Genomic DNA, 14,969 nt, shown 5'->3' with positions numbered 1-14,969 from the left:
GTGTTTCCCCTAAATATGTGTAAACATGTCTCCCCTCCCTCCCGTGTTCAAAAATGGCAACATGTGGGGATATGAGGAACATGCGCTGGGCCTGCAAGAGCTTTCTCCTGCCATCAGGATCTGCCCACTGTTCCCCAGCATGCCCAGGCGCCCGGTATGATTCACGGCCCTGACTTCACGGCCGTGTTTATTCTCACCTTGTCAGCTGCTTTTGTGGCTGGTTAGGGCTTCCTTTGGGGACAGGTTGGGGTGATATTACACGGCTCTTTGTAAAATGGGTTGGTTGCTTTAAAAAAAAAAAAAGAGGGCAAGACTAGAGTGTAAAGGTGGTTTCCTTCTTTTTAAGATGATGAGGAAATTTTACTGTAATGGGGTGTCTGAACCATTAGTCAGTGGAGGATTTCTAGCCACAACTTATCTAGCCACAAGAAGCCAGTCCACAGGGGGAGGATGTTACATAGGATTTGGTTTGATTTGGTTTGGTTGTTTTTTTTTTTTTAAAGAAAAAGAAAAACCCTCAGAATTAATGTTTACAATCTCAATTCTTAGGGTTTTTTGAAGGCAACAATTACAATAGAATAGGAAAATTCTATATTTCTGGCATGAAGAGCCTAGTCCAATCTCCCATTCATCAACGAGCCCCGTGGAGTGCTCTGGATTGGATCATTATCCTGGGATTAAGGATTGTGGGTAGATGGGGGGGGGGGTCCCAGTGGTGAGATTTAAACCAACAGCCTCTGGATCAAAACCTGCTCCTCCTGCCACTGATCCAGGTTCCAGACTTCCCAAAGAGGCCGTTCTTCAGTTCTAATATGTGATGAGAACATCCCCTCCATCCCAGGACACAATATCTGTAAATCACTAAGCACAGTGCTGCACATAATGGGTGCTACAGACATGCTAATTGTTATTGTTAATGATTCCCAGGTCACAAAGTGTCTTTGAGATTCCTGCACGTTTTGGGGCTGAGGGAGGCAAGGATCCTTCATCTGATCTCCTCCATTTTTCAGCCACTGCAGGTCCAACTTCAAGTGACAGCATGGAATGAATTAAAGAGGTAAAACGAGGCTGGTTAACCATTATATTTCAAGGTCTAGGACCAGCCAACAGTTCTAACCAGCTTTCTAGGATTTCAAAATGGAAGAGACTCTGGGAATGATGCATCTGGGGAAAAACCCCACAAGCCCATAGATGGTTTAGAGCATTCTCAATGGAAGGAAATTATCCATATCATTTGGATATGGGTAAAAATCAAGATATCATTTTTTCCCAATCAATGCTCACAGACTCTTAGAAATCCAGCCAGAGTTCTTAATCCCATGACAAAATGATACAGCCAAGTAACTCCCTCACTATTTTTTTTACAGATCTCAGTATCATAGATTGACATGTGAAAACTCTGGGTTCTCATCCCAGACTTGTGTGACTTATCTCTTAATCTCAATGGGCCTGTTTCCTCATCCATATAATGAAAAGGTTATACCAGAGCAGAGCTTCTTAAACTTTTTTTTTTTTATTTGTGACCCTTTTTCCTCCCTGAGAAATTTTTACAGGACCTCAGTTATATTACAGGACCTTAGTTATATAAATAGGCAAACAAATCAAACATTTACCAATAATAAATCGTAATTTCACAACCCCCACATTCAGTTATTAGAACCCCATGCAACAAACTTTAGTTTAAGAAGCTGGGTACTAGATGGTCTCTCCTGTCTCCTTCACACAAATCTGGGATCCTAATTATCGGAAGGGATGATTGTGTAGGTGAAGTAACTGAGGCCTGGAAAGGAGGCTGTCAGGTGCTCTACAAAGGCCCTCAGTGGAGGAATTTAAGACTGAAAGTTGCTTGCTTCCTTCCAGCTGCTTCAGAAGCCATATTTCTTTCATTCAGGATTTGCAATTCAGTGGTTGCTTCTAGGAAGAATTCTTTCACCACCTCACAAATGTAGAACTGAAGGGATTAGTCCAGGCTCCTACCACAGCCCCCAAGTAATCCGGCTTTCCCAGGGTCGCCCAAGCAGAAAGAGGAACATTTGGGCTTTGAAATCATGTCCTCTGACGCTGGTTCCTGCATCCTGCCCACTTCCATTCGCACTGGGGTTCTATGAGGACCTGACAGAACCTGAGGAAATGGAACTTTTGTGCCCATTGGAACTCAAATGACCTCTGACTGTGAATTATTAGTATAAGTCCTTCCTGCCTTTTAGTTTGGTGAAAAAAGAAGGAAATCTCTTACTCTTTACTACCTTGTAACTAAAACACAGAAATCCCAAGACTTAGTGGGACATCTGGTGACTGTTCTATCTAGAGCCCTTTTACCCAGGGGTGATGGAGGAAAGGGAGAGCCCAGGATGGTGCCCTTCCATACCAAGGCTTAATCAATGTTTACAGAATTGAATTCAGTAGCAGTCTTTTGAGTTGAACATTCCCTTTCCCATCAGCCACTTGGGGTGGCTCTGATGGGGTCAGAGGCGCAAGTCATGGATTCCCTTGTCAAACACCTGGATCTTCTTCTGGCCTCAGATCCCAAACCACAGCTACAGGCTCACCTGGGAACTTCCCTCCCCCAAGCTGGCCTGGTTGGTGAGGATCCTGAGGTCCCCAAGCAGGGCAAGCTTCCTCCTTCTCCCTGCTCTGTTTCTCACTTCTGACTTTCGAGTCCTTCGCCCAGTCCAGATACTCCCCATCCCTTTTCCTTCCCTTTTTCTATACTGTCTTTCCACTTTAGATTCTAAACTCCCTGAAAGGAGGGCCAGGTTCTTGTTTATTAGACTTATATTTCCAGGGCTTAGAACGGCGATTGGCACAGAGTGAGCCTGGCATAAAGGCTTGCTGCTTTGCCACCTGTCCAGATGCTAGGGAGATGGAGACAAAAACCAAGAAGAACAATCATGGCCTTGGAGGACCTTACATTCTGCCATGCTGTTTTGGGACCCTTGGTGTCCCTCTTTATATCCTTGTGGCTCCTGGAATACAGCTGGCCCTGAATAAGTGCTTGATTACTGGCTCCTGGAAGGAAGTAGTAGGTATACAGATGACAATACAGAAAGGCAGCAGAATAAATTCTGGGGAGCTGGGGAACTAGCCCTAAAACACTGGGGAGATCAAGAAAGGCCAGACCCAGAAGGCAATATCTCCTGAAGGAAATCAGGGATTCCAAGAGGCAAAAGGGGGCATCCTTGCCTCTATAGTAACTCTCTGTAGGCTCATAGAAGCCAGAAATTTGTCCCCTTAAACAGCAGCTGAGGGATTTTCCCCCCTTCCTTCCTACAGTTTCTGGAGGGCGTCTCACTATGCCTTGGGGAGCCGGAAGGAGAAAGAAAATTGGGACTTTATCTGTTCTGTTCCCTTCATCCACTAATTTGGCCAAAAATAGCTCTCAGGTTTGTCCAGCACAATTTGACCATCATAATTATTCGTGTGATTATGGGGGCCCATTAGAGCCTTCAAAGCACTCTGAACCTAAGGGGGCCTTTAAACATTCTGCCACCATAAAAACCAGCTCATAAAAAGCCCACACATTTCACATAGGCCTTTGATAATCCATCACACGGTAATGACCTTGAGTAACTAACAGCCTGTACTACATTCAAACCAGTTGCCTGAAGGTAAGTTTTTGTATCTTATTATCATCAGTCAGAGTCATCGGGGCCCCAGAAGAAAACAACTTCTTTTCTTTTGGCTCCCGCTGACAAATTCCATGAGTCACTAGAAATGGCCTCTCTCCTCTCTGCCCATTGCTTTCTCCATGCCAGTTTGACAAGGCACCGTGGCACTTGTCTGGCACAGCACGGCTAGTACCTGGAGAGCTTATCTGGGAGACTAGGATGAGAGCAGCTTTGAGGGAAAGTCATGAGACTTAGGAACATAGCCCTCCCATCATTTTAAAAATAAGGAAACTAAGATAGAGAATTTGAGTCACTTCAGTCAGCTCTAAAACATTGGAGTTTTCCTTGGGAGAATGACAGTACCCAGCAAAGGCTATGTGTGGAATAGGCAGCTGTCAAGGGACTGATGTTTGGGGAGGGAAGACCTCACCCAACTGATAACTTGACAAGGTCTTTCCTTGGGCCCCGCACTTTCCTTGGGCCCCACGCTTCCCTTGTGGTACTCTATTGCCCACCTCATCTTAACCACCTTAAATCACTCATTCAAACAAAGCTGAAGGTCTTTTTCGATTGCACTGGAAAAGCTACAAGGGACAGCTGGTAAAAGGTGTTCATTTGGTGGCCACTAGCTAGGCTGTGACAAGCTTCCTTTACCAAAAGATTTCCTCTGTCAGGGAACCAATGGTTAACTCCCTTTGGGGCCCCCTTCCTTGTCCACTAAAGCAAAGGAAGGGAGGAAGGATATTTGGTCTTAGACGCAGCTGGTGTGGATTGCCTAGCTGAGTTGAACACCATGGATTGGATGGCTTTTCTGATTTGCCACCGTTACCGCACCAGAATTTCTGTGAGCTGATTCTCCTTGTCTATGGCAACCCAGTTTGGGGCCTTGTGCTGATTTCCTGGCCCTCTAGTTCTAACTGGACCACAGCCCACCATTACCCTTCCCACCAAGCACATCCTGGTACCCTCTGCTTCATCTCCTTATCCATCATGTGTTTGAACACTGAGAAATAAAGCTCTGAAAAGAAGCTGACCCTCATTCAGCCTCTAAGCCTCCAACAGTGGAGGCTTAGAGGAGAAAGGAGAAAGCCTTAGGGGCTTAAGAAAGGAGAAAAGCTTAAGGAGAAAGCCAGGAGAGGGAGGGAAAGGAGTGCTGAGCTTGACTGTGGCAGATCTGGAGCTGCCATTGATAGCTGCATTATCTCGGGGGCAAGTCCCTTTCCACTTCCCCATCTTCAAAAAGAGGCTTACTAAGATCCTTCATGGTTTTACAGCCTAAAATTTTCCCCGTCACCCACTCTAGGACCCAGCCCCCCCTGGCCTAGCAACAGTATGCCTGGAGCAACATGCCATCCCGCTCTGCAGCCTACTGGGTGGACCACACTCCCTTCCTTATTCATCTCCATCTCTTAAAATCCTGAAAGTTCCACCCAATCACCTTCTCCAACAGCCCTTCTCATGGTTTTTAGCACACCTCCCCTCTCTTTAAGTTAGAAGTAGAGGACAGCCAGGTGGTGCAGTGGAGAGAACACCAGGAGGACTCGAGTTCAGAATCTGGTCTCAGACACTTAACACTTCCTGGCTGTGCGACCCTGGGCAAGTCACTTAATCCCAGTTGCCTCAGCAAAAATAAATAAATAAATAAAATAAATTAGAAGCAGCCAGGTGGCAGCAAATATATTTTGAGGCAGGTGTCAGGAAGACCTGAACTCAAACCCAGCTTCAGATACTCATTAACTGTGTGACCCTGCATAAGTCAGTTAACCCTGCACATGGGTGTTCTCCCAATAGAATATAAGCTCTTTGAGATCAGGCACCTTTATATTTGATATTTCTATCCTCACCACTGAGTGCAGTACTCTGCAATTTAAACCAGCAAAAAGTGACCACCGGATTACTAAGGGACTGTGCTAGTCCATAAATGTTTATACAGAGTAGGTAGAACTTGGGATTCAAACCCAGATCCTCTGGCTCCAATCCTGGGTCCTTTATTTCGTGCCATGAAGACCTGGTAGGGAGGCTCCTCCTGGCTTAGAAGGAGATCCTCAGGCTGGGGACTAAATGAATGCATCTCATGGGTTTTGCTGGCTGTGACTATGGAGATTCCAATCTGTTAAGGGTTTTATTTTTATTTTTAATGGTATCTTTTATTCTGACATGTCGTTCACTTCCAAACACCCCCTCCCCAGCCCCGGATGTTGGGTGTGAGCCACAGAGGAAGCAGCTTCCAGAGGATGAAGGTTTCGGGGGCTCCGGCAGGGCCAGGAGCTCTCGGGGACACAGACACCATCCCAAAGCAGCAGGCAGTGCCCGCACTCTGAGGTACAGACTGTACAACCCTAGGCACCCAACCATGGCACATTATCTCTGAGCTCTTGGAAAAAAAGGTCTAAAAATAGCATTTTATAATTTCCAGAAATGTCCTGGGCGCACAGCAGTGGGAGTGCCCACAACCCCCCCCCCCCCAGGAACACCAGGCGACAGGTTGGGTGAGGGGAGACGCAGCTTTGCTAGAAAACAAGGCCTTGGAGATGGGAGATTGGCTTCCAGTCCTGACCCTCCCACAAACTAGCCGGGACTCTGGAGGGGCCATTTTTCTTCCCTTAAACTTCAATTTCTTCATCCCATTGTTTATATGTATCATGTGCCCAGGCCTGGGCAGTAGGGATACAGAGGCAAAAATAATGCCGTCCCTCCCATCGAGGAGCCTCCCTTCTCCTAGGGAGACATGGCAAGTCTGCAAATAAGTAAATACAAAGTGATTTGAAGAGGAAGAGAGAAATGGGGGTAGGAAAGGCACAAAGCTGTGCTTGGAAGGACTCTAAGGGCCCGGATAGACCTGGGACCCATTTACAAACCAGGAAGTTAGCCATATTTTCTGTCTTGGCCTTCCTAGAAGTCCATGGTACTCCACACCATGGTCAGAATTCAGTATTAGAGGATCCCAACTTAAGGCTGGCTCTGCAATTTACTGCTCGAGTCCCCTCAGATGGGGGCGGCTGGCTGGGCTCGTGGGCAGCCTACCGGGCTGGGAGTTAAGAAAACTCAGGTTCACATCCTGCCTCCGAGTGCTACTGGCTGGGTGACTGGGAAAGTGCTGACTCCCATGGAGAAGAACATGACATCACGGGGGGCGGGGAAGAGTGTTCAGGCATGCTATGGTCAAGGGTCATCTTACACAAGTCACCTGCCTGCCTGAACGTGTTTCCTCATCTACTTCATGAGGGCTTTGGCTAGTCCAGCCCCAAATCAAGCATCTCCTCTTCTGGCTGGCCCAGGGTCAGAGGGCTAAGGAGTCTTACCCAGGATTAAAGAGCTAAAAAGTCTCACCCAGAGTCAGAGGGCTAAGGGGTCTTACAGCTGCCATACTAGGCAATGAGGACAAGTCTCCATAGACAGCTAAGAGAATCATTTAATGTCGGCAAGTAGGATTAAAGAAATAATCCTAGGCTGGCCAATCCTCGCTCCCTGGAGCCAGGACCCTGAAATCCAAAGGGAGAAGCTCCAGAGCAGGTAAAGGAGCGTCTGCCCTGAAAGAATGGGCTTGTGGATCCCACGGTGAAGGTCTGGGCCGCCAGCCACACAGAACTCTTGTTTAAGTCTAGACCTGAAATCAGGGCTCTCTGGGATGGGATGTGAAGGCAGGTTCTGCTAGCACATAAGCAGCACCAGGAGTCACCTGGAGCTCCGGCTGCTGGACCTGGAAAGCTGAGACTGATGGAAAGACATAAGTCACCTCCTGCTTGGCCTATCTATCTCCTCCCTTGTTTATTTCCCAGTTGTGCTTTATGACACAAGCCTTAAAAAAAAATGGGAATGGCTGTGGTCTTCAAGGGAGCTTCTCTGATTCCCCTGTCATCTCTAGGGCAGGGCTTCTTCCCCTGGGCTCCATGAACTTCTGCATCTCATTATTGTGATAGCTACATTTCAATACCATTGGTTTCTCTTGTATTTTGATGTGCATTTAAAAATATTATTCTCAAAGGGAGTCTGTAGGTTTTATCAGCATGCCAAAGGAACCTAGGATGCACCAAAAAAACCTTTAAAATCCTTGTTTTGGAATAAAATCACGATTCCTCCTCCTTTCGACCTGTGAGGCTTTGCTATTTAGCTGCAGCCCTTTGCTCCAGCCCACTTTCATGCTACTCCTTCCATTCCAGCCCATAGATCCTATCTCCAGCCTCGGTACACCCTCCCTCCTTACCTCTGCCTCTCTTGGAGAGCTCCATCTCAAGGGCCACTTCTCTGGCTCCTCTGGAGCCACCATCCCCAATTAATAGACATTTTCTATTTACTTAGGCTTTATTTGTGCCCGGGAGAATGTAAGCCTCTCCTGGGCAAGGACCTATTTCATCTTTCCTTCATATCCCAGAAACTCCCACAGCAACTCTCTAACCCGTGGCAATAAGCGCTTGGGTAGAATCGAAGGGACGTTCAGCCCAGTGAGCATAATTATTCCCACCATGGCACCTAAAAACCTCATGCAGACGTCACAGGGCTGAGAGTGGGCTTACAGGTGGGAAGAGAGGGGGTGAGGGTTGCCTGGGGCTCTCGGGCTCCCCTTTCCCTGGCCTGGTTGGGCCTGAGTTAGGGATCGTGCTTGTTAGAAGCCAATTACCACAGCTGTCCCATTCCCTGCTCATCGTCAACATGACTGTCTGGTTCTTGACAAATTTGCTGTTAAATGAATCACCCTGACACCGAGAATAATGAGAAAAAGATTGATGTCCGTCACATAGGTTCACGTTGCCGTGGGAGAAAAGGAACCTGCCCTCCTAGTGTTGGCTGAGTTTGCCATTTTCCTGCGCCTTAGAGGCAGCAATAATTCATGGCAGCTTCTAGTTCCTTACACACAGTAGGGACTCTACTGAATGGTTGTCCTTCTGGCCATTTATTCACACACACACACACACACACACACACACACACACACACACACACACACACTTTTACCTCTGTTTCAGAATTTGAGACTGAACTACTCCAAAGGAATGAATCCAACTAAAGGAGCAAATCAGCTCTTCTAGGATCCAAATAAGACCTTAGTTCTACACTATCCTTTGGAGCCAGTCCCCTACCTCCCTTTCCCCCCCTCCCAATCGGAGGCTTTCACTTGAGCTGTGTCTTCATACAAGAAATTAGATCAACTGAATTTGCTTTTTAAAAAATGTTAAAAGTGGCTAAACTGACTCACACGGCCCCCGAAAATGGCCCGGCTTGCAAAGGAAGGTCACAGTGGGGAGCTTCAGAGAGGGCCGTCAGCTGAATGAGAAGAGCTGTGTCTAGGAGGATTCTATCCAACCGAGACTTGCTCCTGCAGTCCCCAACAGCCTCCAACACCCACTGTACCTTCAGAGCATTGTGGCCAACTCGTGAGGGTCAGAGGAAACAGCTCAATGGAACTGTTCTGGCAGGGAAGCTCTGAGGCGTCCGGAGATCCTTGTGCTGGGTAGGCTCACAGTGCTCCGGCATGCTCCCTCTGCATCCGTGTCTGGAAAACACCATCAGGCAGCTTCCCAATATGTTCCGTCTACCACCCCTGGATCCTACAGTTAATTACCCCCTAGCTAACATGGTATTTCCAGATGTGGCTTCCCGGGGTTAGAACCATGGGCTTCTCCTTGGTGGATGCTGTAAAGTGTCACTGGTGTTTACAATTTTAGAAAATTTGTGATTTGAACTGTGTAGCTAAAACATTCACAGGAGCTTGGAAACAAAAAGACCCCTGGCCTAACGTCCACCTTTTTGTTTTTAAACTGAGATGGGATTGACAGGGACCTTAAGATAACATCCGGCCGTTCACTTGCAGGTTTGCATCTTAAAATCACAGAACTTGAAAGTTAGGAGAATTGGAGAAGTCATCGGATCTCATCCCCTGATGAGTTTGAGAGGCTAAATGACTTGTCAAGGGCCCCCACCTGAGAAGCCCAAGTCCTGTCTCCTCCCCAAGGGTTTCGGCCCTCGTCCCTGTGGCTGGAAGGCCTGTGTCCCCATCCTTGGAGCACAAGAAGGGCAGTCGTGTCAAAGAGGGAAGAGATTTTTGTTCTGCTAAGGTCCAGAGGGCACAAGGAGAAACAATGAGGAAAAGGGGAAAGAGGGGTTTGGGTCTGAAGTAAACAAACCCTGAAAATCCAAGCTGCCCCTCAGGGGAGTGGGCTGCTCCAGAAGCTGCCAGGAAAGGCCTGTCCATCATCTGTCCAATACGATTATTCAGAGACAGCTCTGATTGGACAGCCACTGAGGGCCCTTCTACCTCAGAGGGCCCACAGAGTTTCACTTTCCTATTTAGCAAAAATAAATATATAAATAAATGAAATAAATCTATTCAGTGTGAGCCATGTTCCTTCTAACCCTCCTCCTGACCTGTTTACTCCTCCATCTCCAATCCCACATAAATAAGCCCTTGTTAAATTACAGTCTTCAAGCTCCACTTGAACCTACAGGGTTTCTTTGGAGGAGACAAGAGTGTGATCAGACAGCGGTTTTCCTGCTGAGAACAGGTCCCAGCATCTCTGGGGCCATAACGGAAGAGCCTGCATGGCTCTAAGGAGGCCAAACCCCCCTCGAGCTCCGAGGGGAGCAGACACAGGGACTCTGCCAGGAACCTGGCCCAAAGCTACCTGCAGGGAGCACCCCATACCCACAGGGAGCACCCCACACATAAGAGAAAAGCCCCACAAGCAGCAGGGAGCCAGAGCTGGGGGTCCCATCTCTGTCACCTCTGGCCTCCAAAGCTGAGCCTGCCTTGCTCTGGACTCTGAATGGGCTCCTCAGACTTGTGGGAGAGGTCTCATACCTGCCCCTTTTACTCTGCACACTAGTAAATACTCTTTTATAAAACCTGATTAAGTGTGGACAGCCACTGATAAATGTGGAGAGGAAGCGTACAGATGGGGCCTACCACCATCACAGAGCCACTCCCCAGAGACACTTCCAGAACCTGTGGGGAGGGAGCAGCCGTGCTTTGGAGACTGGGCCCACCAGGGAGACTGGAGGACAACCAGCATGACAAGAGAAAAGTGCTTGGTGACCCCACGTGGGGTCTGTTTGGCAAAGCTCCAGGAGTGACTTGCCATTTCCTTCTTTGGTTTTTTACAGATGAGGAAACTGAGGCAGGCAGGCTGGCTAAGTGACTTGCCCAGGCTCGCAGAGCTAGCTGAGGTCAGATGTGACTAGGTTTTCCCAACTCTGGTCCTGGCTGCCCAGGGATAAGGAGGAAGCAGGAGAAAACTGGGGGTGAAGAAAAGCCTCTGGCAAAAGGTGGGATCTGAGCTGACAAAGACACCAGGGCAGCCAGGAGGTAGAGGGGAAGGGGCAGCCCAGTCTGGGCCAGATCACTAAGGAGGCAGATGAAGGGCTGGGGGTCAAGGACCGAGGGCAGCCAGGGGAGCTCCCAGACCCAGGGACTGGAAGGACTTATGAAGGACTTGAGATACTCACAGAGGAGATTCTAGAGTATCCCAAGGCCTGGGTGGGGAGCCAGAGGCCACTTAGACAAGCCTGGGCTTTAGAAGCTGAGCCTTGGGAGCAGAGCAGGCTCTGGGGTACCCAGAGACGTGAAGGGGGAGAAAGCTACCCAGGGAAGAGAGGATCCCTCCTTGGGGCCCATCCCTGACCCTGGGGACTCTGGAGAGCCCAACCCCCTGGAAATCTGCTCACCCTGAACATCCCAACCATCTCCCACTGAGGAGCTGCCTTGGAAGAAGCAGATTGGCAGGTTTTCAATACCCTCCCAGCCCTGCCTTCTGTCCCTTCCTCGTGGGCAGCTGGGAGCTGCCCCAGTGGAGTCAGACCAACCAAGACGCTTACCTGCTGGGTGAGCCTGGGCAAGTCACTTCACACTGTTTGTCTCAGTTTCCTCATCTGACAATTCCGGTATCTTCACCAAGAAAACCCCAAATGAGATCAAAGAGCTGGACAAGTAAACTACTGAACAACAACCTTGAGATCCCTCTTCTATTCAGCTCTCCTTTGTGCCAGCCAGCTCCCAAGGGAATGTCAACTCCTAGAAGGCAGGAACTCGCTCTTTTTATTTATATTTGCATTCCTAGTACTGTTCCCAGCCTTAGGAAGCACTTAAATACTTCTTTTCTTCCTTCCTTCCTGTTTTTCAGGCTTCCTTCCTACCCTTTTTTCCTTTCTCTTTCTTTGGTCCCTTCTCCTTCCTTTTCTTTTCCCCTTTCTTCTTGCCATGGATATGACCGATCTTTCCTAGTAAAGAATGGACATTTCAGTTCCTAACCTGAAGGTCTAGTAGTCAATAAGCATTTACTAAGCCAGTAAAATAGAACTAACCAATCTGATGTTGCTGAGATGTTGAGAAAGAAACAATATTCAGAGGATGGGAAAAGGGGGAAAAAAAAAAAAAGAGCTGATCATCCAGGTAACATGAATAATGTGAAGGCAGTCAATTTGAGATGAGTGGAAGGATTTGGCCAAGCTGCAAAAACATTGGGATTTTGCTGGGGATTATATTTGTGGCTAATGAAGCTGCCTGATTGTGAGACTTTTGAGTACTGTAGAGTATTTTCACCAGTATTTAAGACAGTGTTTTATTTCAAGTCCCAAACAGCTTTATTAACCTATATTATTAATTATTATATATATTATTACATATATTATTAGGTGTATTTAGGTATATATCTATATATTTAATAATGTATTATATTAATATATTGTATTAATTATATTATTATATATGTTTACATATATTTATATGTAATATGTAAATATATTTTATTATATATATTATAATGTAATATATAACATTAAGTATATTGCTATATGATTATAATTGTTATAATATATAATAATAGATCATTAAATATGTATAGATATACACCTAAACATATACAGTTTACATATATGTGTATTTCTCCTCCTTACTCTCCAAATTCTCAGCTGAAACCCTGGCCTCTCACCTAACTGCAAAAATTGAGGTCATTAGCCAAGCATTCCCTCCCTCCTTCTGCTATCTTCTTCATTTCAAACTACCTTGACTATGTCCTCCTTTGTTGAAGGGACAGCCCTTCTCCTTGCTAAGATCAATCCTTCTCCATACACCTTCTGCATTGCCCCCCCTAATATTCAACCCCTCCCCACTTCCTATAAACAGGCCTCCCCTACGAACAGCCAGGCGCACTAGGGCTTGCTATCCCCTTAGCAAGCATCTAAACCATCTTCTTTCTCCTTTGACCAAACTCCCAAAGTGGTCTGCATCTCTGCTCCATTTGCTCTCTTCTAAACCCTCTACAATCTGGCTTCTGACCTCATCACTTAACTAAAACTGCTCTCTCCAGAGTTACAAATTATTTCCTAACTGCTAGGCTTTTCTCAGTTTTCCTCATTATTTAACTCACCGCCTCTCCTGAGCCTGCTCAGTGCTCCTGGATGCTGTCTCCTCCAGGTTTTTCTCCCATCTGAATTCCTCCTCAGTCTCCTTTGATAGTCTTCATCCATGTCACACTCTCAAACTGGGGCTGTGCTTCAAGGTTCTGAGCTGTACCCTCTTTTCTCTATCATTTGGTGACCACACCAAGTTTCCTGGGTTGATTAGATCATTTCAGATGACTGCCCTAGCTCTAGAGCTCCAGCTTCTCATCACCAAATGCCTATTGGACATTTAAAACTGGATGTTCCACAGGCATCTCCAACTCGATATTTGCAAAATAAACTCATTATCTTTCTCTGAAAACTTTCCTCTTTCAAACTTCCCTGTTCCAAGGGCACCTGTATCCTTCTAGTCCCCCCAGGTTCACCACATTGGTGTTATCCCTAACTCTTCAATATCACTCATTCTCAGAGCAAATCAGACGCCAAATCTTGTTTCTGTCTGTCCAATAACTTTGGCAAATGTCCCCTACTTTATCCTCCCACAGACACCACCCTAGCTCAGAGCCAAATCGCTTCTCTTCTGGACTACAACAGCTGCCTAACAGACCTCCCTTCTCCAATTCTTCCTCTTTCAGCTGCCATGGTGAAGTTACTAAAATTCATGTCTGATCATAGCATGTCTCTGCTTCCTATGACCCCTAGGGTCAAATAGAAGGTCAGCTGTTTAGCATCTGGACCCTTCCTACCTTTCCAGATTCTACATAAACCTCACTCCTCTCCACACACTTCTCAGTCCATCTATCCTAACCTAGACCTCCTTCATACAAGATACCCTTATTTCCCTTCTCCATTTTAAACTTTTAAATAATTTTTATTTCTATAATTTATAATAATTATTTAAAATAATTTAAAGTAAATTGTCCCCCATCTTGGCATTGTTCTTCACTGCATCTGGAACCTTTGATTTTCTTCAAGATTCAACTAACTCCAATGTCATCTTCATGAGGAGATTCAGCACTTCAAGGAACTGATGTCTTCCTCAGAGGTTGTTTTGTGTCTGTTTCATGTGGATTTTTAATATACCTATATATGAACGTGCTGTCTCCTCCATGAGAATGTTAGCTCCGTGAGGACACATTCTGTCTCATTTTTGTCTTTTGTATCCTTAGCACCCAGCTCACTGTAGGTGGTTAATAATTGCTTATGTATCCCTAGCACCTGGCTCACTATAGGTGGCTAATAATTGCTAATTGATTATCAGCTATTATTTTTCCTGCAAATGACATTTTTTAAACTGTGCTGTTATTTATGTGATTTGCTTATAATTGAGAACTCATCTTATGCTGTCCCAACCCTCAAATATATCTTTGACATAATAATGGAAACTGGAATGCAGAAAATTGTCCATAAATTGCTTCCAAGTCGGCTTTAAGGTATATAGTTGTTTAGTTGAGGGGTACCTGAAATCCATATGTAATCATAATAACTGACATTTATAAAGCATCTTAAAATATATAAAGTACTTTGCAAGCATCTTACTAAAATCTTATAATGGCTCTATGAAGTAGATTTTTATCCTCATTTTATAAATGGGAAGACTAAGGTTCTTTACAGAAGTTATAAAACTAGCCCATGATGACCTAGCCAGTAAACATCAAAGGCAGAATTCAAACTCAGCTCTTTCTTGCTCCAGTCCAGCAACGTTACCACAAGGCCATGCTTACTCTCTCAAGCCAAAGTTCTGAAGCTGCCCCCCAAGAGTAACATGTGCATTATTCCTGTCTGGGGCCAGGAACCTTGTATCACATTGTGTTTATAATATAACAATGTTTGTTCTTTTGTGACAACTTACTTGCAATATTTAGTTTTTAGAAAGAACAGAATAAGCAATGGGATATTGTTACACCATAAGAAATGACAAACGTGAGGAATACAGAAATACCCAGAAGACCCTTGTATGAACTGATGCAGAGCGAGAAAGCAGAACCAGAGGAATGGTACATGGAATAACTAACTACAATGATACAG

The sequence above is a fragment of the Sarcophilus harrisii genome, chromosome 2, assembly GCF_902635505.1.
Source record: "Sarcophilus harrisii chromosome 2, mSarHar1.11, whole genome shotgun sequence".
NCBI lineage: Eukaryota > Metazoa > Chordata > Mammalia > Dasyuromorphia > Dasyuridae > Sarcophilus > Sarcophilus harrisii.
This window is presented reverse-complemented; position numbering follows the sequence as displayed.